This window comes from Vicia villosa, linkage group LG6 (genome assembly GCF_029867415.1).
Source record: "Vicia villosa cultivar HV-30 ecotype Madison, WI linkage group LG6, Vvil1.0, whole genome shotgun sequence".
NCBI classification, from domain to species: domain Eukaryota; kingdom Viridiplantae; phylum Streptophyta; class Magnoliopsida; order Fabales; family Fabaceae; genus Vicia; species Vicia villosa.
In genome coordinates this window covers 22,219,567-22,228,216 of record NC_081185.1, presented here as the reverse complement: position 1 = coordinate 22,228,216, position 8,650 = coordinate 22,219,567, and the positions used below count along the sequence as shown (strand labels likewise).

Below are 8,650 nucleotides of genomic sequence, written 5' to 3'. Positions count from 1 at the left end.
CCATCACCAATTCATAATCCAACAAAATTTAATCCAAAAACAATAAAATAGAGTATAATGATAAACTCTAAACTAGCATTCCCCAGTGTTATGAATCAGAGCATGACACCGACGCGAACTAATGGACTAGCCTATAAGCTATCCTCACCAAAATCAAGTCGCTACTCTTCAATCTGAAAATGACCTTCTCGCTATTATTTTCCACACAGCCGTAACCGGTTACAGGCAATAGCGTAACCGGTTACAGACAACCTGTAACAACAAAATCAGTATTTTGACAGCATTCCACCATTTCAATTCCATACAAATTCGAGCCAACACATACACAATCACAAAATAGCTCAAGAATACACATCATAACACAAATCAAACATGTTTTATGGGTCATCTAATCATCATACAACTTATCAATTATGCAATTGTATCAATTCAACCCCAAAACCCAAATTTCTCAAAACCTAACATATAATTCAATTGACCCAAACAACCTACTTATTTCAATACTATAATCTATAACCCAATAATAGATGGTAATTGGAAGAGTCCTCCCTTACCTTAGCCAAAAACTTGATTCTTCCCTCTTCCTCTTCTGCTCCTCTTTCACGTGTCTGCTTCTCTTCTCCTTTTTTTCTTCTTCTCTTCTATTTTCCAATTCTCTTGTTTTAGGAAAAATAAAACATAACTTAGTAAAAAGGCCTAACAAATTAGCACCCCTCTTTCACTAAGCACGACACATGGCCCAATAGCTTATATTCCACAATTTTCCAGTTAAATCCAATTAAAATACCAATAATTCGAATAATTAATTTAAATTCCAATTAAATTAATAAATAGGAAATATAGGGTGTTACATCTCCCCTAGAGGGAGAGCGAGAGACTCTCAATTCATACATGTTAAATACCACCTAATACTACTCAAAGAGCACTTCGCTCCTAGTAGCGCTAACATTGTCAATCTAACCCCCAGCTTGCAACTTAGCATCACCGACCATCAACATGGCCATTCACCTCATGTGAGCTGGTCCCTTAAACAGTCTCAAATGTCCATTAAATAGCCTCAAAAATCACTGCACAGGGCTACTCGTCGTCGTGAACTAGACCTCATCCCCAAACGTGTAATCTACTTACTAGTGTATGTGAGTCTCCATGCCCTTGCAGGGGGAACACAGAAACATCTGTAAGTTTTTGGATAATACAGAGGCGCCCACCGTTGGGCTCCGGTAAAACTAATATCAGCCACACCTTCTATTGTCACTTTCATTTTCACTAAAATGGCCAAGAAAGCTCATTCACCAAATTATTCCCATGAATTTGTTATGAATCTTGATAATATATTGATGATTAGTCACACAGAAGGAGAATTTGTGTGACGCTTGGGTGACATCGCAATGACTCCTGAATGGTGTGCTCTAAAAAAGACTACTTATTCATCATCCGTGACTCCAAGACGGGAGGTGAGTAAAAGGTAAAGCAACTTAGAGACTATCCTCTTGCCAACTTAGTAAATTCATTCTCACTAATTTTCCCATCATTCACAACTTAGTGAAAACCTATCTGATTTTGGTTACTGATTCATGGGTCTGTCTCGAATTTTTTGCCAAAAAATAAGAGCGACTAATGTTTTCTTATATCCACTTTATTAGATGCTAGTTTTTACATTAATTATGTGGTAATCCGGCTAGTATAACCTTCAATTTAGTAACCAATAAATGTTTGAGGGTTCCTTATGTTTTTAAGAGCACTGAGATGAGAGTAAGAATCCTTAGAGAATTGTATGACTCAATAAATTATTCACTCTAGGAAGATATCGGTGACTAATGATGAATGCGAAGATATAAATACAACATCAAATATAGTTTACAAATAAGTATTTGATAACATTCTTTAGTCAATTAATATTCTTTTCTTTAAATTATTCATTTTTAATTTTCATAGTAAATTTTTTCTATTTTATTTTCTTTTGCATTAAAAAATTGATAGTAGAATTTCCAACATATAATCTAAATGATCTATAATATAATTTTATATGTAAATAAAAAATTAAATATCAACTATTATAAAAAAAAGTATTTTTATTTTTAATATACTCGTGTGAAGCACGGCCGGCGATCTAATAGTTACAAACTGTGTGATCTGCCTTTTGAATGCAGATACAACAAAGCTGACATCTATTAGTCTAGAAAGGTTAAACAACATTAAACCCTATCTTACTCTAATATGAAGAAATAATATTCTCTCTTATCACGTTTTTAAACTTTAATTGTATAATTTCTTGTCATAACATGTAACTTTTATTCTTTATTTTTATTATTATTATTATTATTATTATTATTATTATTATTATTATTATTATTATTATTATTATTATTATATTGTAATTTTTGTTAATTGATTATATCGGTAAAAGTTTATATTTTCAATTTTTTATTTTGATTGTTCCTTTTGCAAGTGTCAATGCACCATAAAATAAGACTTTAGTTTACTTGCCATCATGTGCATTTATTGGGGGAATATTTATAGGCTATTAGTGACTTTTGTTGACACAAATTAAAGCATATGATTTCACTCAAATATTTACATTATTCTTGTATTACTTGAGCAAGTAGTTAATACACAATATCTTGTGTAATAAGTTCTTGTTTGTTCATGGGTGCATCACTACTATGTGATTCTTGACTTCTTCGAGTTTTACTTTCTTTCCATTGGTTATTTTGAAAATAAAATTCTCTTCCTGGAAATACCCTAATTCGAACAACAAACATTTTTACTTTGTTTAGATTCAGGAACATGTTAGGGTCATCAAAATGACACGATCAAAATTTATGATATGGTTTGGATTGGTTATGACCCAACCATGAATAAGGTATAATTTTGCGACATGAAAAGTGAAATAGGACAGCTGTGGAATTTGAACCCACGCCCTTTCAGACCAGAGACTAAATCTTGCACCTTAGACCACTCGTCCATACTGTTTTGTTGTTTGATTTCATCAACTTTAGCTACTTATATGGTACTCAACATTTAATATCTCACTTTGTACTGTATTTCTCTAATTAGCGCTAGTGTATTTTAAAATGCACCATAAAATCATAAATGAATCTAATTCATTTATATAATCTCTTTTTTATTTATCCTTGTGTGTTTGATATTTTATATTTTTGATATTATAAATAGAAAGAGGTGTCTAGCAACACATCATTGTTGCCTAATTAACGAGAACTTCATGCGACCTGACATAACCTTTTTTGTAATAATGATCATATGTATAGTTATTGTTTTGACATTATATATTTATATTTAATACAAAACATAATTTTTGTTGTCTGAGTATACTTAATAACAATAAATAAGCTCAATATTTTTATTGACTTTTTTTTTTGATCACCACAAACTCAATGTAATTCATTAATCAAAATGTGTTCAATACAATGAGGAATCGAAATTAACATACTACGTCGAGCCCAAGAATTGGCCGCCCTCGCAAGATAGTGAGCAACCGAATTCGCTTGACGTTTGACAAACTTCACCTCAAAGTTTGGAAAGGAAAGCAATAAACTACGAATGGACTCAATAATAAGATAAAACTCGGAATTACCCTTCCTATTGGAATGGATAGCTTGTGTCACTATTTGGGAATCACTCTCGAAAGTCACAAACTCCAAATGCGAGGAAATAGCTCCAAGAATAGCTTCTTTAAGAGCCAAAGCTTCGGCTTCAAAAACGGGAAAAATTTCGGGATCCCATGAAGTACCTGCGTAGATAAAGTTTCCAAGGTGGTTATGCACACACCACCTCCTGTTAGTAGTGTCGTTATTGTTATTAAAAGCCGCATCCACATTACATTTAAATATTTTTATTGACTTATTTCAGCATGATCATGTATTTTAAAGTCACACTCGATCAAGGAGCCTGTAGATATTACTCATTAATATATAGGACATGAAAATTCCATCTATGTTGCTCATGTCCGTCCACATGACTCATTGAATATGCAAGTACTGACTTTATAATCGTCTCGTTACAAACAATATTTGACAATTCTTAAATGATCAACTCCTTAATATCCTCTTGTTGGAACTTAGTGGTTTCCAGTAAACCTGAGACATACACCACTATCACTATAAGAAAAATTATGACACTTGCATAAAATTATATAGTATCGTGAACAAAATCTAATTTTGTCTAAAATTAATCAGATCTTAACAAACCCATAAATATCGACTTTGTTCGGGTTTAGGCACAGGTTAGGGTCATCTAATTCTAAATGAGCCGAATCAAAATTTATGACATAGTTTAGGTTGGTTATAACCCAACCTTACATAATGGTATAATTTTGCGACATGAAAAGGGAAGAAAAAAAACTCAGCTTTGTTCGGGTTTAGGCACAGGTTAGAGTCATCTAAATAACCCGATCAAAATTTATGACATGGTTTGGGTTGCATAACAAAATAATTTTGCGACAAAAAAAATTAATTAAAGAAACTGACAGCTGTGGGATTTGAACCCACGCCCTTTCGGACCAAAGCCTAAATCTGGCGCCTTAGACCACTCGGCCAAACTATCTTGTTGTTTAATTTCATCAACTTCATCTACTTATATGGTACTCACCATATGATATCTCACTTTATACTGTATTTCACTAATTAGCGCTAGTGTATTTTAAGAATGCACCATAAAATCATAAATGAATCTTATTCATTTATTTAATCTCTTTTTTATTTATCCTTGTGTGTTTCATCTTTTAGATTTTAAATAGAAAGAGGTGTCTAGCAACACATCATTGTTGCCTAATTAACAAGAACTTCATGTGACCTGACATAAACTTTTTGTAATAAAGATCACATGTATAGTTATTGTTTTTCCATTATATATTTATATTTAATACAAAACATAATTTTTGTTGCCTGAGTGTACTTAATAACAATAAATAAGCTCAATATTATTATTGACTTATTTCAGCATGATCGTGTATTTTAAAGTCATACTCGATTAAGGAGCCTGTAGATATTACTCATTAATATGTAGGACATGAAAATTCCATCTATGTTGCTCATGTCCATCCACATGACTCATTAAATATGCTAGCACTTTATAATCGTCTCGTTACAAACAATATTTGACAATTCTTAAATGATCAACTCCTTAATATCCTCTTATAGGAACTTAGTGGTTTCCAGCCAACCTGTGACATCAGTGGCGGAGCCAGAAAAATTATGAAGCCTGGGCAAGTTTTCACTAGCTCCGCCACTGGCTTCATAATTTTCGACCAAAATAGTATTTGACATAATAAATTTTTGTCGATTCGTAGTAGATAAAAGATCTTCAAATAAATAAAACAAATGAGCAAAGGGGACTTTACCCGTGGAACCTCTTTGCCACTTTCTTTTATCCTGCTCAGCTCTTGTTGGCCTGACTTCAATTCATTCAAGTGCGGTGCTAAATTGAGTTTCATTAAAGAAAATAAACTGAGTTAAATGTTTGAGAGTTTCAAACTTTGATTTCATTAGAATTATTTAAGTGAATCGACTAAAATTAGGAAAAACGTATGGCTTAAAATAGAAGTATGAAAAAAGGCTCCCCTAAATATCTACATGCAGTGCATCAAAGATATTTTGAAGTTTTGATAAAAACATGAAAAATGAGGTAGCTTTCTTTATTTAGCATATTGACAGATATCATAAAGAATTTTGATATTTTGATAAGTAATAAAAAAAATTGATAGCTATACACTAGCATGTCATGAGAAATATCTACAATCAAACCCTTTTTTTTGGTACTAATTTCAAATCCCATCTACCAACCCACTTGTAGTTCTAGAAGGAAATGCTAGCTGCATTTCTGGTGATCAAGCTTAGGGATAAACTCTGAATCTTAAGGTAATTAGTTTAATTGTTGTGTTTCTTTTTCTTCAAACTCTTGCACTTGGTCAAAATTGGAGGTGAATGTTTCTTCTTTCCCTAAGTTTAGGAATAAACAAAATTCTTTATCTCTCAACAATATAAGAACATTAATACACTTTGAGTTAACCGTATCCATTAGCTCACATCGTATTACTTGTAAAATTTAAAACCATCATAAGAACTAATTGTTACATCAAAAAACAAAAAGAATAGACAAGAAAATGAAAGATACACTGTATCCACAAATTGAGACAGAAAAAGTGAAAAAATTTGGTTGAAACTTTTCATCAAACACCTTGTGTGCAAGATGAAAAACTCTTCAATCTGAAATCATTTGGTAGGAAGAACTAAGCATCAATCTTTAACAATAGCACAACTACCATTCAACAACCAGAATCAAACAGAAGAGAAGAAGAGAAATAAAAAATGTCCAATACTTGACTCACCGGATTCGGCGGAAATGCAATTACCACCTTGAAGTGTGACGGCGGAGCCTGGGCAGCTGCCCTACCTCGCCGGGCGCTGGCTCCGCCACTGTGTGACATACACCCTTATCACTATAAGAAAAATTATGATACTTGCATAAAATTATATAGTATCGTGAACAAAATCTAATTTTGTCTAAAATTAACCAGATCTTAACAAACCCATAAATATCGACTTTGTTCGGATTTAGGCATAGGTTAGGGTCATCTAATTCTAAATAAGCCCATCAAAATTTATGACATAGTTTAGGTTGGTTATAACCCACCCTTGCATAATGGTATAATTTTGCGACATGAAAAATGAAGAAAAAAAAAACTAAACTTTGTTCGGGTTTAGGCACAGGTTAGGGTCATCTAAATAACATGATCCAAATTTATGACATGGTTTGGGTTTCATAACAAAATAATTTTGCGACAAAAAATTGAATGAAAAAAACATGATCCAAATTTATGACATGGTTTGGGTTTCATAACAAAATAATTTTGCGACAAAAAAAATGAATGAAAAAAATTGACAGATGTGGGATTTAAACCCACGCCCTTTCGGACCAGAGCCTAAATCTAGCGCATTAGACCACTCGGCCAAACTGTCTTGTTGTTTAATTTCATCAACTTCAGCTACTTATATGGTACTCACCATATGATATCTCACTTTATACTGTATTTCACTAATTAACGCTAGTGTATTTTAAGAATGCACCATAAAATCATAAATGAATCTTATTCATTTATTTAATCTCTTTTTTATTTATCCTTGTGTGTTTCATCTTTTAGATTTTAAATAGAAAGAGGTGTCTAGCAACACATCATTGTTGCCTAATTAACGAGAACTTCATGTGACCTGACATAAACTTTTTGTAATAAAGATCATATGTATATTTATTGTTTTTCCATTATATATTTATATTTAATACAAAACATAATTTTTGTTGTCTGAGTATACTTAATAACAATAAATAAGCTCAATATTTTTATTGACTTATTTCAGCATGATCATGTATTTTAAAGTCACACTCGATCAAGGAGCCTGTAGATATTACTCATTAATATATAGGACATGAAAATTCTATCTATGTTGCTCATGTCCATCCACATGACTCATTGAATATGCAAGTACTGACTTTATAATCGTCTCGTTACAAACACTATTTGACAATTCTTAAATGATCAACTCCTTAATATCCTCTTGTAGGAACTTAGTAGTTTCCAGTAAACTTGTGACATACACCATTATCACTATAAGAAAAATTATGACACTTGCATAAAATTATATAGTATCGTGAACAAAATCTAATTTTGTCTAAAATTAACCAGATCTTAACAAACCCATAGATATCGACTTTGTTCGGGTTTAGGCACAGGTTAGGGTCATCTAATTCTAAATGAGCCGAATCAAAATTTATGACATGGTTTAGGTTTGTTATAACCCAACCTTGCATAATGGTATAATTTTGCGACATGAAAAATGAAGAAAAAACACTCAACTTTGTTCGGGTTTAGGCACAGGTTAGGAAAAAATTGCCAGATGTGGGATTTGAACCCACACCCTCTCGGACCATAGCCTAAATCTAGCGCCTTAGACCGCTCGGCCAAACTGTCTTGTTGTTTAATTTCATCAACTTTAGCTACTTATATGGTACTCACCATATGATATCTCACTTTATACTATATTTCTCTAATTAACGCTAGAGTATTTTAAGAATGCACCATAAAATCATAAATGAATCTTATTCATTTATTTAATCTTTTTTTAATTTATCCTAGTGTGTTTCATCTTTTAAATTTTAAATAGAGAGAGGTGTCTAGCAACACATCATTGTTGCCTAATTAACGAGAACTTCATGTGACCCGACATAACCTTTTTGTAATAAAGATCATATTTATAGTTATTGTTTTGCCATTATATATTTATATTTAATACAAAACATAATTTTTTTTGCCTGAGTATACTTAATAACACTAAATAAGCTCAATATTTTTATTGACTTATTTCAGCATGATCGTGTATTTTAATGTCACACTCGATAAAGGAGCATGTAGCTATTACTCATTAATATGTAGGACATCAAAATTCCATCTATGTTGGTCATGTCCATCCACATGACTCATTGAATATGCAAGTACTGACTTTATAATCGTCTCGTTACAAACAATATTTGACAATTCTTAAATGATCAGCTCCTTAATATCCTTTTGTAGGAACTTAGTGGTTTCCAGTCAACCTGTGACATGTATCACTATAAGAAAAATTATGACACTTGCATA

The 8,650-nt window shown here is 32.1% G+C and overlaps 1 non-coding gene across 1 annotated transcript; it reads right to left on the bottom strand.

Annotated features, from left to right (window-relative positions):
* Positions 1–4,483: 4,483 nt before the first annotated feature.
* Positions 4,484–4,563, bottom strand: TRNAL-UAG (transfer RNA leucine (anticodon UAG)). The gene has a single exon. It is a non-coding gene; the product is annotated as a tRNA-Leu (tRNA).
* Positions 4,564–8,650: the final 4,087 nt, after the last annotated feature.